Source organism: Callospermophilus lateralis, unplaced genomic scaffold, assembly GCF_048772815.1.
Source record: "Callospermophilus lateralis isolate mCalLat2 unplaced genomic scaffold, mCalLat2.hap1 Scaffold_73, whole genome shotgun sequence".
In the NCBI taxonomy this organism is placed as follows: Eukaryota; Metazoa; Chordata; class Mammalia; order Rodentia; family Sciuridae; genus Callospermophilus; species Callospermophilus lateralis.
The window spans coordinates 113,762-121,092 of record NW_027515346.1 but is presented as its reverse complement, the minus strand read 5'-3'; the positions used below and the strand labels follow the sequence as shown (position 1 = coordinate 121,092).

Sequence of the window (7,331 nt, the reverse complement as noted above, 5' to 3'; positions counted from 1 at the left end):
CTGGCCTTCCACCTAGATAATAAACATGCCACCGCTTCTACTTTCTAGTCTCTGCTACCAGTGCAGAGGTCAAATCTATATATGCAAACTTCCAAAATCCTGGGGGCAGCCTACATTCCCATGAAAAGTTTTCACTCTGAACACTAGCTTCACTTCCTTCAAATTGTCCCAACACATCCTTCTCCAAAATGATATGCTTTTTCCTTCAGTTGAATTTAATACTAATTCTGGAGAAGAAACAAAAAAGATAAAGGTAATAGGCCACTTCATGGTATACAAAGTGAAGGAGAGATAAAGTAAATCACATAGAGTGAAAGAGAAGACCTTCTAGACATGGCAATAGCAAAGGCACAGTGAGTAGTCCAGACTGCCCAAGTTTTCATCCAGAAGCTCGCATCCCCTCCTTAACTCAGTGAATTCTTCTGAAAATCACCATGCTGGGCAGAATGAGGGATAAAATGTCACCAGGTTTAGGGTTGGTATGTTTTTCCCCATTATTTTTTGTACTATTTTTTAAATTTTTCTTGGTCCATTACTATGATACATAAAATGGGATTTTCACATATCTGAACATGCACACAATATAACAATATGATTTGGCCAATTTCATTCCATAATATTTCACTTAAGTGTCCCTCTTCCCTGGACATTTATCTAATTTACTGGCCTACCTTTCATGTTCATGAGATCCACATCATCTTTTTTTTCTCTCCAGCTTCAACATATACCAGAAAACAGATGTCCCCTGTTCTTCTATACTTGGCTTATTTTGCTTAATATAATGTTCTCATGTTTCATCCATTTTCCTGCAAATGACATAATTTCATTTTTCTTTATACCTGAATAAAAGTCTATTATATATATATATATATATATATATATATATATATATATATATACACACACACACACACACACACACACACACACACACATACACACACATATATTCCCCTTCAGATGTCATTAGGCTTTCAAAATAGAATTGAAATAATAATACAGTACCATAAAAGTTTATTCCAGACAACTCAGCTAAGTGACACAGCTCCCACTTTTCCTATGAAGCCCATACATGCATAAGAAACAATTTAAAAGAAGTAAGAATGAGTTACTCAAGAAGAGAATATACACATAGGACTAGCTAGAAGAGGCATGGTGAGCATGGGTACATAAGCATTAGTTGACAGCAGATTTTCCAATTTTACCAGTACAGTTTGAGCATCCATAATCTAAGAATCAAAAATCTAAAACTTTCTGATGTCAACTTGATGCACAGGACCTAGGGCCAGGGCATTCCCAGCTGTGAAAACCAAAATGTTCCAGATAATGCCAAATTTGCTCTGGAGTATGGTTACCATATTTACCAACACATATTAAAATGTACTCACCCCTTTTCTGAAATTCAAATTTAATGGATGACCTGCATATTATCTGGCAAGCTATCATTGGGGGAGGAGCAAAGCTGTTGTCCTGGTTCACGAAGAAAGACTGGGTTAGAGCCAAACCATGGAGCTCCCATGGAAGCAATGTGCATCTCCAGCTTTCTTGGACTGCCCCACCTCTCCTATCCTGGGCTGGGAGGTCACTTCTCCAAACACACTTCACTAGGCAGCTGTGCAGATGGCTCTGCAGTGACATGCCTCCCAATAGCGCCAGTTTACTGAACTGAAAGCACCTTCCCCTGTAAAACCTGCCTGATCTCCCTGCCTCCTCCATGGATCTCTTCTGCCACCCTCAACTTCCTGCCTTTTCCTTTCTAATTAAGAGGCCTCCCAGGCAAGCCAGAGTCAGTTGACAAGGCAGTACTCACTTTGATTCCATTATCAACTGGCATCACTTGGCTGCTTCCTTTAATGACAGTCATCATGGCAATGGGAAACCAGTCCCTACTCACTGTGGGAAACAAAACAAAATTAAGTGGTGTCAGGTGTATGTGCTAGTCAGGACAGAACCAAGGTAGCGCTTGTTGAACTTAAACAGAGGAAATCATGCTGAGGTCACCCAGGCTTCATCTTTAGCTTAGTGGCACATAGGAAGAAAGGAAAAGCTACAACCTTGCCCTGGAAAAGCTCAGGGAAATGTGGTAAGTGTTTTCACATGGTTTATCCAGCCATGTAAGTAATTTTCACTCATTATGAATAAACCCACACTCTTAATACTTGAGAAGGTAAAGACAGTGCTTATCTAAGAAAGTACAATGAAGGAGCCATCAATCTCAGCTCCACTCCCTTCCCTCCATATTCCCAGGATTCTCTCTATTCTTTCCCCTTTGCTCTTAGACTAAGACCACACAATCTGCTTCCTCTACAGCCTACACAGTTCTCTGTCTTCTCTGCTCCAGCTTCTTCAGTTCCATAAAATTCACCACGTTCCACCAAACAACAAAGCCTCTGGCACATACAGTTCCCTGCCTGGAATGGATTTCTCTCTTCTCTAGCTACTTTACACCTCCACATAAAAAGCTTACTCATATTTCCAGCATCTTCTTCAACATCACACCCTCAGGGAAGCCTTCCCTGATTCTCTATTCATGTGCAATTCTTCCTGTGTTTCTGTTTTGTGTCTCTTTTCTGAGGAGGTGATGGTACCCAGGGCTTCCTGCATGCTAGGCAAATGCTCTACCACTAAGCTACACCACTATCCACGTTTGGTGCTCTTACGGTGACAAGTGCCTTCTGTAATTACTGTCATAATTATTCTTGAGAATCTGCCAGGGTCTCTCTTCCAGGAGAATGTCAGCACCAGGAGGGCAGGGGTTGAGCCTATCTGGTTCACTGCTGCACCTATAGTATAAAGCTCAGACACAAAACCCTCTCAAACCATTTAAGAAAGCCTCCAGGATTTGAACCCAGTTCTGGATGAAGTACTTTGTGCTGATTCACTGGTCCTGGGACCTGATGGCTTACTAGGTCAGCACTGGACAGATTTTCCAGGTTCATAGCCTATACAAACTCCTTAGTGGCTTCAGAGACTCAGGCCAAGCTTGAAAGCTGATTAAGACCCCCCTTTCAGAAAAAAAAATGGTGAGGCTGTGGCAGTCAAGGATATGGCTCCTCTTAAACCAGAGGAAGGGGAAAGTGAAAACCTGATTTGGTGCTCAGATTTCTAAACAAGTGTTTTCAAATCTATCCCACTGAAAACTTGCTCTCCAACATTGGAAGAGATGTCCCTTGCCAAGAAAGTGAACAAAGGAAAAAAATATGGAGGAGGTCTGCTGTGGGGACACAGATATTATTTTTTTAATCCAAGCCTTTAGGGGAACCCATGCTCAAAAGAGAGCTCAAAGATTGCAAATCTGAACCAGTTCCCTTCCACTGGCCCTGTGTCCTCCAATCATTGCTTACTCTCTCCAGGCCTCAGGATTCCCATCTATATATCACAAAATATGCCCTCTCACATTCCAAGTTTGTGGCACTGTGTAGGAGGGGATGGAAGAATTTGTGGTATGGATGGGTGAGTAAAAGCTTGGCTCTGATTTCAGACCTGGATGGTAAGTCCTGAATTTTCCCATTCTTGACTGGATGATCTTGATCAAGTCATTGCCCCCTCTGAACCTCAAACTACCCACCTCATAATCCTACTGTACATTCAGAGTATGGTACATACTATTCACTGTTAAATGGAAACTCTTATTCCCCAGCAACACAGAATTTAGAAAGCACCACCAATATGTAACTTGGTGATGATTCCAGATCTAGAGTTCAACAGATCTGTCCAATGTAGCAAGGTTAGGCCCCCGACCCTCCCAGGCACCAGGCAGGGCAACTACAGATCTCTCTGAGCATGAGTAGGCCTCAGTCTATAGCCAAACAGAAGGCTCATTCCAACCCCAAACCTGTCTGACCACAGGAAAGAGTCCCAGACTTCTGGTCACTATGTGCAATGCATGCACCATAGCCTGTCCTCTAAACCAAGCTACACTGAAAAGAACTGTATTGGGACATTAGGACAATTGCATCTTGTATGTGAAAATTGAGTCCTAGCGAAGAGAAGAAACTGGGACACAGACCTGAGAGAGCTGGTGGCAAAGCTAGAACCAGGACATGAGCCAGAGCCCTCCCAGAAGCTTTGCTGACACTCTCTTGCCTGCCATTTCTCAATTATGCCCTTCTGAATTCAACCAACCTGCAATTTCCTTATAAAACAGGGATAATCAGAAAACCTCTAGGCCATTCCAAGGGATCCTGGATTCCTTGCAAAGATCCTTATTGGAAAACACTAGAATGTACAATCAATCCTGGAGCTGATTCAAAAAATAAAAGGGTAAAATCCACATACAGAGACACATACAAACAACATATACACACCCATGCTCCCTGTGCAGAGGGCAGCAACAGATCCCAGTCTCCAGGCTGCCCTAGAGGGCTGTCTGCCTCCACAGGGAGGGCATTCCTAGTTGTATTTGGTTCTGCAACTACATGCTTCAACCCCCAATACACACATACACACACATGCACACCCACGCACACACAACCATGCATCATCTTGGGCTGACAACTTTTAAGATGCAAGAATGCCTGCAGGGTGATGCCAGACTGAGTGATGGGGGGCTGACAAGGCAATTGTCATACACACATGACACACCCACACACATATACACACATAATCATAGCCTTATTCATTCACACATACTCATCATGAATCAAAGAAATACCGACTCACAAAAAACAGTTCACACACAATCATATATACACATACTTTATAATATATGCATACTCCAGCCACATGTCCTCACAGCAATGTGTGTGCACCCACTCACTCTGGGTCCAGACATGGGAATGCTACCCTGAGCCCCCACAACTATAAACACTCCCTACATCTACAGGCACCTGGGAGTTGGTTGGCTATGAATCCAGAAGCCAGAATAAGCTCCAGGTGGACCCAGGACAGAGGAGAAGCAGAAACATGTCTGTCATCCTCTTGTGTGGCTAGAAATGGGGGAGGACACTCAGGAGAGGGCCTCCTGTCTCCTAGAGATCACTCCAAGTACTGAGAACGTGGAGGTGCCTGAGAGTCTTTATGTCATCAAACTGAACCTCTCCCCTTTGCTGCAGGCTAGGATCCTTTTATCAATCTCTTTCAACATCATCCCCACAGCAGACCTGCCTGTCCCCAAGAGCTTGTCTCTCCTTTAAGATCACTAAGACCCACACACCTTTTCTCCACAAAACAGGGTCCCAGACATTTTAAGCTATGCCCCCGACCTAGGTGATCCTCACACCACATCTGCCCCTTCACACAACTTACAGACACCAGAGGTATCCCGTTGCCTTTAGCCTCACAACCATATCTCCAGACCTGTGGAGGCAGATGCCCCCAATGGATGAGTGGCTTCTAATGTGGTGTTTCCTGCTGCCACGGGACACCTCTAGAGAAGCCACTGCCCACCCCCATCCTCACCTCCCACCCAAGGAGCCTGCACACTCCTGAGTGTGTCTCAGCACCTACCACCTTCTTCAAGGCACTCCAGGAGGAGAAGACAGGAATCCGCGGGTGATCGGGCTGTCCTTCCTTGCGCCCGCCTTAGCTGCAGAAGCCACCACCGCCAAGACTTGTGCAGCATCCTTTGGGCTAGGGTCCTGTTGTTGCGGCTCTGAACTCTAGCGGCAGTGGCTCCTGCGTTCAGTGGTTCCTGTGCTCTGGCAAGGGCTGAGCTCCTGTTCCTGGAGGCGGAGGTGCTGGTGCCGGCTCCTGAACTCTGAAAGCGGCGATAGTGTGTTCTGTGGATGGCGGCGGCGGGTGGCTCCAGTGTCCAGGAAAGGGCGACTATAGCAGCGTTCCCTCCCACTCTCTAGCAGCAGCAAAGGCAGCTCCCGTGCTCCTGGCGCAGCGTTGGCTCCAACAGTTCCTGTGCTCTGGTTCCTGTGCTCAGGAGCTTTCACTCCCATGCTCTGGCAGCAGCGGCTCCTGTGTTGGGTCGCAGCGTTGTCTCCAGGTGTTCCTGTGCTCTGGGGGCGGCAGCGGCTTCATGCTCTGGCCCCAAGGGATCCCACACTCTTGAGGCAGCATTGTTCTGCCAGGGTTCCTGCGCTCTTGCAGCATCGTCGGTGGCGGCAACAGCGGCTCCAACGTGGCATTGGCTCTACAGATTCCTGTGCTCTGAAGGCTACAGTGTTGGCTCAGGGCGGCAGCAGCGGCATCATTGGTTCCCCGCGGTGTTGGCTCCTGAGACAGCGTTGGCGGCAGCTCGGGCAGCTTCGATGGCGGCGGCAGTTCCGGTGGCAGGAGCTCCTCTGGCGCTCCAGCATAGGCAGCGGCTCCAGGGGCGGCGTTGAAGGCTCCAGCTCCCGGACCTGGTCGGGCTCCTGCTCTCAGGAAGCAACAAGGAACGTGAGGGGGGCTGAGCTAACGTTCGTTTGGAAAGAGACTCACGCTCTGCCCTCACTTCCGGTTTCTCATCAAGGGGCGTGGTGACATGCACAGTTTATGAATTTGGACCAATAGTCTTGCTACTTTTTACAAACCCTTATTAGCATAACAGTAAACCAATGGCATCCACCCAAGAGGTCTACATACCGTAGCTGCACGCACTCTCTTGTTTTCCAGGGTGGACTTTGACTTTGGTATCTGCAATAAAGATTGGTGGTGAGCTTCTGGGAGCTGCTGGAAGACTGGTGGGGGCAGAGCCTGCTATCAAGAGCTGTTTGGCTGCAAAGGTTGCTACTTATGAGGAATCCACCTGCCAGTACAAGCAGGAAATTATATTTTCCTTACAGGACTCTTTTAGGAAGGTATGTATACTTACTCATATGTATTAATACAAATAAAATTATGTTTTCTTTATATAATTTCACACATTTCTTATTCAAAATAAAATTGATTTGAAAATTAGACAAAGACAATACATGGTGGCACACATCTGTAATCCCAATTATTGGGAAACTGAGGAAGGAGATTTGCCAATTCAAGTTTCCTTTTCATTTAAAATGACTAATATAAAATCTATTTCCAGGAATTTATCTGTTTAAACAAAATTGTCAAATTTGAGGATCAAGAGTTATGTAGCATTATATTATTTTCCTGTTAATATGGATGGGGTCATTCAAGGTGCTCTGCTTTTATTCCTTATATTGACAATTTTTGCCCGCCTCTTCAATTAGTATGGTTAGGAATTTATCAATTATATGTTTTCTTTTTTTTAATATCCAGATTCGCATTGAATTTTCTTCATTCATTTTCTTTTATTTCACTGATTCTGAGTTTAATATTTATTATATTTTAACATAGATTGATTTTTTTTCTTCTTTTCAATGTGAATGCTCTGGATAATTATTTTGAAACTATTTTTTTTTCTAATAGAAACAATTAATGCTACCCATGTTCCTCTCAAC

General features: G+C 44.9%; 1 long non-coding RNA gene across 1 annotated transcript; it reads right to left on the bottom strand.

Moving 5' to 3' along the window:
* Positions 1 to 744: 744 nt before the first annotated feature.
* LOC143389402 (uncharacterized) lies at positions 745 to 5,512 on the bottom strand. The gene is made up of 3 exons (XR_013090130.1): positions 5,449 to 5,512; positions 1,811 to 1,893; positions 745 to 806 (listed from the first exon to the last, which is right to left on the bottom strand). It is a non-coding gene; the product is annotated as an uncharacterized LOC143389402 (long non-coding RNA).
* Positions 5,513 to 7,331: the final 1,819 nt, after the last annotated feature.